The sequence below is a fragment of the Clupea harengus genome, chromosome 4 (genome assembly GCF_900700415.2).
Source record: "Clupea harengus chromosome 4, Ch_v2.0.2, whole genome shotgun sequence".
In the NCBI taxonomy this organism is placed as follows: Eukaryota; Metazoa; Chordata; class Actinopteri; order Clupeiformes; family Clupeidae; genus Clupea; species Clupea harengus.
This window is the reverse complement of record NC_045155.1, coordinates 23012942-23022743: the sequence shown is the minus strand read 5'-3', so window position 1 is coordinate 23022743 and position 9802 is coordinate 23012942. Positions and strand designations below refer to the sequence as shown.

At 46.0% G+C, this 9802-nt stretch overlaps 1 long non-coding RNA gene across 2 annotated transcripts; it reads left to right on the top strand.

Annotated features, from left to right (window-relative positions):
- The first annotated feature begins 3222 nt into the window (after window positions 1–3222).
- Window positions 3223–8569, top strand: LOC116220339. Of its 2 annotated transcripts, XR_004163591.2 has the most exons (8): window positions 3223–3595; window positions 4477–4617; window positions 6559–6695; window positions 6779–6955; window positions 7078–7233; window positions 7316–7445; window positions 8116–8247; window positions 8364–8569. It is a non-coding gene; the product is annotated as an uncharacterized LOC116220339 (long non-coding RNA). The 2 variants fall into 2 exon arrangements; XR_004163590.2 differs by having other exon boundaries at window positions 6779–7233.
- Window positions 8570–9802: the final 1233 nt, after the last annotated feature.

Here is a 9802-nt window from a genome sequence, read left to right as displayed (position 1 = left end):
ACCTTCTGGTAGGCTCATGGAGAGTTGAAGATTTTTAAATGTTTTACATTTTTGCATTTTTATACATCCTTCTTGTCACACCTCATACTCACATTACATACATCCAACACTACTGAAATGACATACATATCACAATGTTACCATCACAGTATCACAATATAACCGCTGTGCTTAGTGAAACTTAAGTTGAATTATGTACCCTGAGAGACAAACGGGTAACTAACCGTTTTGATGGAATGCTTTCCTATGAAATTTTACAAGGAACAAAAACTGTGATTTATGTATGATCCATTTGGGAACGCCTCAGTAGACTTGTTTTGCCTTACTAAAAATGTGTTTGGGGATTTTACTGTATAACTGCTCATGATGCTGCATAACAATTTGATAGTTACTTAAGGAAATGTTAACATACAAATACAAGTGGCTTGGCTGCATAGTAAGTGTAACATATGCTCACGAGGCTGCATAAAACATTGATAGTTGCACTGGACGGAGTGTTAACATAATGCTAACGGTTTGATTATGCTACATAGTGAGGTGTGGACACCTCAAAGGGGGGTACTGTTTTATTTTTACCTAGTTATGACTTACTTTTAATATTGAATAATGTGTGTATTGCTGGTGCTGGAACATGGGCATCTAAACAGATAGGAGTAACAGTTAGATGAGAAGGCTGCCACGAGGCAGGGGCTTTTTCTGGGAAACCACGTGGCAGAGAGTCTGTAGGCCTTCTCTAAGGTTCTCCTGAAAGGGCACGAGAGGTGACAGACACTCTAAGGTGCTTCTGAATGGCCACGGAGAAGACACAAGACAGGGAGTGTCCAGGCCTTCTCTGAAAGACAACTACATTTCTCAGAGAAGAGGCGAGTTACTTGTTGTTACAGAAAACAGTCAGCAGTATGCAAACTGTGCAAAATGCAAACTGTTAAAAAGAACAAAGAGTCTCAATGTGGTCAAACTGATTGGGTAAACAAGGGCAGGTGTACAAGGAAGAAAAGATGTGGGTAAGATCTATAAAAGGAGTTCGGGAGGCTTTGTCCTCAATTAGTCTGCCTGATGGCTCTTGCCTCAAGCTTAGTGTTTTTTTTAGATGTTCCATGGACCAGCTCAGCAGCAGGTAACTACGCTGAAATAAACTGTTCAGTATCTTCACACCTGTTTGCCATAAGAAGTTTCTTGAGAAGCTTTTAGAATTTTCCACGACACTACCTTGCAACCACCATGACTACCTAGCAACGCCCTAGCGAGAAGCATAGCAAACACCATGACTACCTAGCAACCACCATGACTACCTAAGAACCAGTTTGACTACCTAGCAACCACCATGACTACCTAGCAACGCCCTAACGACAAGCATAGCAACCACCATGACTACCTAGCAACCACCATGACTACCTAGCAACGCCCTGGCGACAAGCATAGAAACCACCATGACTACCTCGCAACGCCCCAGCAACCACCCTGACTACCTAGCAACGCCCCAGCAACCACCCTGACAACCTAGCAACACCCCAGCAACCACCCTGACTACCTAGCAACGCCCCAGCAACCACTATGACTACCTTGCAACCACCATGACTACCTAGCAACGCCCCAGCAACCACCCTGACTACCTAGCAACGCCCTAGCGAGAAGCGTAGCAAACACCATGACTACCTAGCAACCACCATGACTACCTAGCAACGCCCCAGTAACCACCCTGACTACCTAGCAACGCCCTAGCGAGAAGCATAGCAAACACCATGACTACCTAGCAACGCCCCAGCAACCACTATGACTACCGAGCAACCACCCTGAATACCTAGCAACTCTCCAGCCCCTCTCCATTCCTCTCTCCATTTTGCTTTCCAGTCCCTCTGCATTCCTCTCTCCATCTTGCTCTCCATTTTGCTCTCCATTTTGCTCTCCAGTCCCTCTCCATTCCTCTCTCCATTTTGCTCTCCATTTTGCTCTCCAGTCCCTCTCCATCCCTCTCTCCATTTTGCTCTCCATTTTGCTCTCCAGTCCCTCTCCATCCCTCTCTCCATTTTGATCTGCATTTTGCTCTCCATTCCTCTCTCCAGTCCCTCTCCATTCCTCTCTCCATTTTGCTCTCCATTTTGCTCTCCATTTTGCTCTCCAGTCCCTCTCCATCCCTCTCTCCATTTTGTTCTGCATTATGCTCTCCATTTTGGAATGGGGAGGGACTAGAGAGCAAAATGGAGAGAGGGATGGAGAGGGGCTGGAGAGCAAAATGGAGAGAGGAATGGAGAGGAACTGGAGAGCAAAATGGAGAGAGGAATGGAGAGGGACTGGAGAGAAAAATGGAGAGCAAAATGGAGAGTAAAATGGAGAGCAAATGGAGAGAGGAATGGAGAGCAAAATGGAGAGCAAAATGGAGAAAGGAATGGAGAGGGACTGGAGAGCAAAATGGAGAGCAAAATGGAGAGAGGGATGGAGAGGGACTGGAGAGCAAAATGGAGAGCAAATTGCAGAGTAAAATGGAGAGAGGAATGGAGAGGGACTGTAGAGCAAAATGGAGAGCAAATTGCGCAGCAAAATGGAGAGAGGAATTGAGAGGGACTGGAGAGCAAAATGGAGAGCAAAATGGAGAGAGGAATGGAGAGGGACTGGAGAGCAAAATGGAGAGAGGGACGGAGAGGGACTGGAGAGCAAAATGGAGAGCAAATTGCAGAGTAAAATGGAGAGAGGAATGGAGAGGGACTGGAGAGCAAAATGGAGAGAGGGACGGAGAGGGACTGGAGAGCAAAATGGAGAGCAAAATGGAGAGAAGAATGGAGAGAGGGATGGAGAGGGACTGGAGAGCAAAATGGAGAGCAAATTGCAGAGTAAAATGGAGAGAGGAATGGAGAGAGGGATGTAGAGGGACTGGAGAACAAAATTGAGAGAGGAATGGAGAGGGACTGGAGAGCAAAATGGAGAGCAAAATGGAGGGCAAAATGGACAGCAAAATGGAGAGAGGAATGGAGAGGGACTGGAGAGCAAAATGGAGAGAGGGATGGAGAGGGACTGGAGAGCAAAATGGAGAGCAAATTGCAGAGTAAAATGGAGAGAGGTATGGAGAGGGACTGGAGAGCAAAATGGAGAGCAAATTGCAGAGTAAAATGGAGAGAGGTATGGAGAGGGACTGGAGAGCAAAATGGAGAGAGGATTGGAGAGGGACTGGAGAGCAAAATGGAGAGAAAATTGCAGAGCAAAATGGAGAGAGGAATGGAGAGGGACTGGAGAGCAAAATGGAGAGCAAAAAAAAAAAAAAAGCTTACAGCACCTGGTATTGCCAGGCGGTCTCCCATCCAAGTACTAACCAAGACCGACACTGCTTTGCTTCCCAGCTGCCGACTGCAAGGCCAGCTAAATGTTTCAGCTTCAGTCAATCACGTCCGCAGATTCTAAAACATTTGGAGCCAATCACGTTCGCACAGTCTAAAACATTTGCCCAATCACGGCAGAAATCCTGGAGAGCAACGTCAGGCACACGGCAGAAATTCTGGAGGGCGACGTTACATTGCTTACGCTAGACCTGAGGGGGCGGGTAATTCAAAGAGTGAAGCTAGCCGGATGCTTAAGGAATCAACCGAGGCAGATTATCGACATGGTGAGTATTTACACATTTAATACACTGCTGTTAGATACTGAACTAATTTCACCTTTTGTGTTTAGCTAGCTTTCAACCTTACAAACACTCTCTGTTATCTGACTGGAATTTCGCTAGAAACACTCTTTTAGCTGACTGGAATTCCGGTAGTTCTTATTAGCGTTTCCATTGCTAATGTTATCTGTTAGTGCTGTATGATATAACTTAGGTTATAATTCATTTCACCCGTTGTTTTATGTTGTCGTATCGATGTATTTAGCCATCTAGCTACGTTACAAACACTACCTTATCTGACTGGAAGTTCGCTATATTAAGGGGGCTTTTACGAGGGCTATGAATGAATGAGAATGAGAATGTTTGGACTGTGAATCAGTATTTTCTATCGATCGTTTAAATTCAGATGTATAAACGAATATATTGGGAGGTAGTCATATGAATACAGTCTCTTTTACACATGTTTAGGTAGCTACTCTCACTGTTGATGTCATGGAATTTCACTCGTTCTCATCAGCAAAGCCTTTGCTAATGTTATCTGTTAGTTATATGTAGTGTGGTTAATTCATGAGCTGTGTTTCAAACACTATGTGGCTTTTGCCACCACTGTGTTTTTCATAGGGTTATTAATATAACAAGGAAGATGCTCTGCTCTTCATGTACTTGCAGTAATGTAATTGTCATGCATTAAAAACAATGTGTATGCATATGTCACCAAAGGCAACATCTTTAAAGTCACACAAGGTGATGGCAGACACAGAGTTGATTACCATTGGCAGGAAGGTAACACACCTACCCAGTTTATTTGGAGTTGCTGTTGCTGCCTGCCTCTTTAGTTCATATCAAGGGAACTAATTGAATGTGTGCGTGCGTGTCTGTGTGTACAGGTGTCAAACCCCCGTATCGGGGTGGAGTCGTTGCTGGTGACGGTCATCAGTAAAGCACCAGCCCAGCAGAAGGCAGGGAGAGTCTGGCCGGGGAAGTGCTTCAGACTCTAGACAGAGAAGGCCTACAAGACATAAATGCAGGTATAACACGCACGCACAGACACACACACATACCCAGGCCAGGACGCACAGACACACACAAGCGGGCACACACAGACAGATGCAGACACGCACGCACAAACAGACGCACACAGGCACCGAGCACACACAGACGCACGTAGGCAGGCACGCACACCCATATGTACGCAGGCAGGCACGCCTCGCAGACACACAGGCAGGCACGCCTCACAGACAGGTACGCCTCGCAGGCACACAGGCAGGCACGCCTTGCAGGCACACAGGCAGGCACGCCTCGCAGGCACACAGGCAGGCACGCCTCGCAGGCACACAGGCAGGCACGCCTCGCAGGCACACAGGCAGGCACGCCTCGCAGACACACAGGCAGGCACGCCTCGCAGACACACAGGCAGGCACGCCTCGCAGGCACGCCGCGCAGACACACAGGCAGGCACGCCGCGCAGACACACAGGCAGGCACGCCGCGCAGACACACAGGCAGGCACGCCGCGCAGACACACAGGCAGGCACGCCGCGCAGACACACAGGCAGGCACGCCGCGCAGACACACAGGCAGGCACGCCGCGCAGACACACAGGCAGGCACGCCGCGCAGACACACAGGCAGGCACGCCGCGCAGACACACAGGCAGGCACGCCGCGCAGACACACAGGCAGGCACGCCGCGCAGACACACAGGCAGGCACGCCGCGCAGACACACAGGCAGGCACGCCGCGCAGACACACAGGCAGGCACGCCGCGCAGACACACAGGCAGGCACGCCGCACAGACACACAGGCAGGCACGCCTCACAGACAGACAGGCACGCACGCCGCGCAGACACAGGCAGGCACGCACGCCGCGCAGACACAGGCAGGCAGGCAGGCAGGCAGGCAGGTAGGCAGGTAGGCAGGCAGGCAGGCAGGCACGCCACACAGACGTAGGCAGGCACAAGCAGGAACGGACACACAGACGCACGCACGCACGCTCGCACGCTCGCACACCTCAACTCTCTACACAGAGAAGGCCTAAAAGACAGAGATGCAGGTAGAACACATGCACACACACTCACACACTGCTCAACACTCTCCAGCTACCAGGCAAAAGGGAGGTTCTTTCTTCCACCACACTGGTCATTTAGTTTGTCACTGGATCTCCCAACTTAATGGCGTTTGGGCTGCTCTAAGTGTTTGTTTGTTTGTATTGTGTCCCTCTGTAGTTGGAAATTCCTCGTGGGGAGAGCTGCGCGTCATCGGAGTGCTACTTGGGAGCGTTCCTGGTGGACGGACCAGCGCAGAACCGTCTCCACGCTTGAAAGTGACAAAGCGGGTCCCTACCACACTGGCCGGTAGCGACTTGCTGTCTGGATTGTATACTGGATTGGGATGACTCCTCTTTGGTGTGGGTTGATCTATTGCAGTGTTTTTTTTTTCTGTGGATTCTATATGTGGGGCGTGGTTTAAGTATTGCAAACTGATAATACCTTTTGGGGGGAAGGCATGTATCTTGCTTTTGTGTGGACATTGTGTAGGGGTTTTCATGTTAGACATGGTTGGCCATTAGTGGGGTTTATGCCTATCGCCTAGTGGGGTTCAAGGGTCAGTCTTTTTTTTTATCCTCAAATTGTTGTCTATGTAAGAGTATGCAATATAGTACAGTGTTCAGACTACTATTAGTTTGGTTTATTAGGTTATTAGATTTAAAACAGTATGCAGAAAAACTAAAAATTACATATTTGATTTTCAAATCCCTTAGACTGAAGGATACAGATCTAAAAATCACAGCAGACAATGTAAGTCCATTAGAGGAATGTGTGCTGTTCATCATCACCCATAAAGGGAGTTTTTTTTTTTCATGAAGTGAGCACAAACTGAGCAGATTCACCTTTCAATGTAGTCATTATAGCTGACAGAGACAATATGTATTTTCTTTATTTATTTCTTTCTTTGGAAAAAAAACACGGAAGAGATACCAAAGCTGAGAGAGGTGCTGAGGAGTCTTAACGACAGTCATACCAACAGAATGGCCTCACAGTATGTTAACAGAGCCACAGGGATTCTGTCCCTCATACAGACATACAACAAAAAGAACAACGAAGAGATGGTAAGTGTCACCATTAATGAATTCTCTGTGAATTAGTCTTATCTTGAGAAGAAACTCAGATGGTTCTGTGGTATGTGTTTCAGAATATGGACAAAACTAAGCTGCACAATGAGCTGAAGAAGAAGCTGGAGGATGAACTGAAACGTCTAAGGGATCGTTTAGAGCCATGTTACGGTGAACTGGAGACGTGCCTCTCAGATGGAGTTAAAAAGTCAGAGAAGAAATGTGCTAAAATAATGAAGAAAAACATGGATGTACCAGTAAGCACTACTACTTGGCAGATAAAGTTATTTTATGGTATTATATGTAAAACCGCTACAGATCTACCATGCTTTAATCCACACACATTTAATAAATGAAACATTCAATATAATTTCTTTAGGCAGAAAGAGATGGACGTGGATACCATCAGACTCTATCATTCTTGTGCAGAAATGAAGGTTACTTCAGGTCAAATGATGGAGAAATGAGACCTGAACGAGTCTCTGGCTGAGATTATGCATGAAAGCATCAATGAAAAGTTTGATGCCTTGTTCCCGTAAGTATTGTTACAGTAGTCTGAAAAGTGTTATTCATCCAGAGCCTCCCTGTGTGACATGTGCCCATTGTAATGTGTGCAGAAATGAAGGGGAAACCAGCCAGTCAGTGCAGGCGAAGGTCAAACAATTCAGTGTCTGCTCGATCAGAGTCGATGAGGGCTACAGCAACCCTGCAGCAATGAAACTTTTTCTGAGGTTCTTAAAAGCTGAGGTAAGTGAGAGTGTTTACACCACTATCTCTATGGTAAATATATCACCATTTCGAAACTTCTAGTAATGTTTTATTGGTACTCTCTAGTACTTGCACCATTGCACAAACCTACACTTTTACTCCAACACAAGGAGTGCATAACGATGCATTATGTTGCCATTTTGCTAGAATGTGTGTACTGAAAGTGAAAAACTAAAAATTTTATAAAATTGTGATGCAAGATACTAAGGGAAAATAAGGGAGGAAAATGGAAATCCACGTCTCTTAAAACACTGACACTTTTCACAGTCTCACAAAAAAAATGTTGAGGCTCTGAATGGAAGCGTTTCTTTTTTTAACTGGAATTTGGTGTTACTTTAGTAATGCTGATTAATAGTTTAGCCAAAAAAAGAAACCACTGATGTTTTCAAAATGTACTATTGTTTTCTGAATGCAATATTTAATTGATTTTGCATGAAAATATACAGGAAGCCAAGCTGAAACGTATGAGATATGGAGAGATTGTGCAACAAAAGATGGAAATATATGCATCAATCACAGATACCAGATGGTTCCTGGCTACAACAGTAATTCAGTGGAATTGTGGTTAATTCCAGAAAGACTTATTTGAAGAGTTATGTGATTATGTAATTTCGGTAATATAAACCAAATGTTGCTTGTTTGGCTGCAGAGGCTGAAGAATGTGTTGGAACGAGATCCATGGCGGGGAAGCAGAGAATACTGATACAACACACTGAGTCACTAAAGGGTACCATGTTCAAGAAAGCAAAGGACGAGATGCTGACTGTTCACAGATCTGACGGTTTGTTCACTTTTACATGTGAAGTTCAAAAATTCAGTTACTCAGGTGAATCGATTATTTCGAGAATCTTTAAACAAAATGTCTGTGTGACTTGAATCTTTTTTTTTCTTTGCAAGAAACAAATTGAGATCCTTTTGAGAGGGGACCTACTGAAAGCTATGGATCATTCACTGATTGAATCCAACTTCCCGTTTAGCATGGGTAAGTCAGGATCTCCACAGATCTTCATCATATCCCATATCCATCTGCCTGAATGTAACCGGACAGGTTGAACGTTAGACCCTTGAATACACAACAATACCAACAATGTATTTAAGAAAACGGTTTTTATTGGTATTAATAAAGACAACTCATCAATTCACATTTTAAACAGGGTGGCTAGACTAGGCACCGACAGTGGAAATGGATATGATATGCAAACCTGTAAGGAGTGCTATAGTAATCTAACCGACCATGTGGTAACCCTATAGTGGTAAACGTCAAGATGTGCAAAGTTTAAGCAGTGATGCCCACTGAGATCAATCTGTGCAAAACATGCAAACCATACAACACAGCAGTCCGTATGTGCAAATTACAAGTAAGGTCAACACTGTGACCGTATGTGCAAACGTGTAAACAATTTGACACTGCAAACGTACGTGCAAAGATGCAAACAATCTGGTACTACAATAGCACGTGCAACATGCAAACAGCTGGAGGCTAAATGAGCCAACAGGTAAGATCACCACATAGTATTACAACACAGAGCCCTAGGTATGAAGATAATCAATATACATATGGTGACACTGCGGGCAGCCAGTGGAAAGTCTAACCACAACTTAAAATACACAATTCCCTACTCTAGCGGGGTAGCGGGCTCGAAGGCCAATCATAGTTCGACAGTACTCACGGCCCAACCCACGGCCTAGCCAACCGAAGTCCAGGAGGAGGTTGAGGGACAGATGCGAGCCTGTCGGCCACGCCTACGAGGCACTGACGTTGTTCCCCCGTGCGTTAGCAGCCCAGCTCAGGCTGGGGAAGCAGGAAACTATAATCCACACCAACAATAGTTCGTCTCGGAGTAGTCGTCCACACTGCTGATGGCGTCTGCTTCTTCTGTGTGCTGGGGAAGTGCAGGAGGTGTATAATCAAACGCAAAAAATGTAATGATCACGGTTGAAGTTGTTCTTACGCACATAAAGCAATAGCGGGGCTACTTCCCTTTATGGCGTGGAGTTGAGTGCGTTGAACAATCTGGTGAGGCTTGGAGGCACCGTGCTGACCGATCATTCAGGACTCTGGGAAGAGGGCAACTGGCTCCGGATCTCGCCTCCGTGTGTAGGAACCGTTGTCGTCCGTAGTCGGGTGCAAGCCTTGAGAGGAGATCTTGGTTTGTTCTTATGCTTTTACCCAGCCAATCCCGTAGGTGGTCAAATCAGCCCGCAGATAAGGAACACCTGTAGAGAGATGTCACACCGACACAGCAAATACACAGAACGAGATCGGCTGTCCCGCCCCCAAACATGTGTTCAAATGAATGACATTTACTCCCGTTACATGAACAGTAAACTCACAT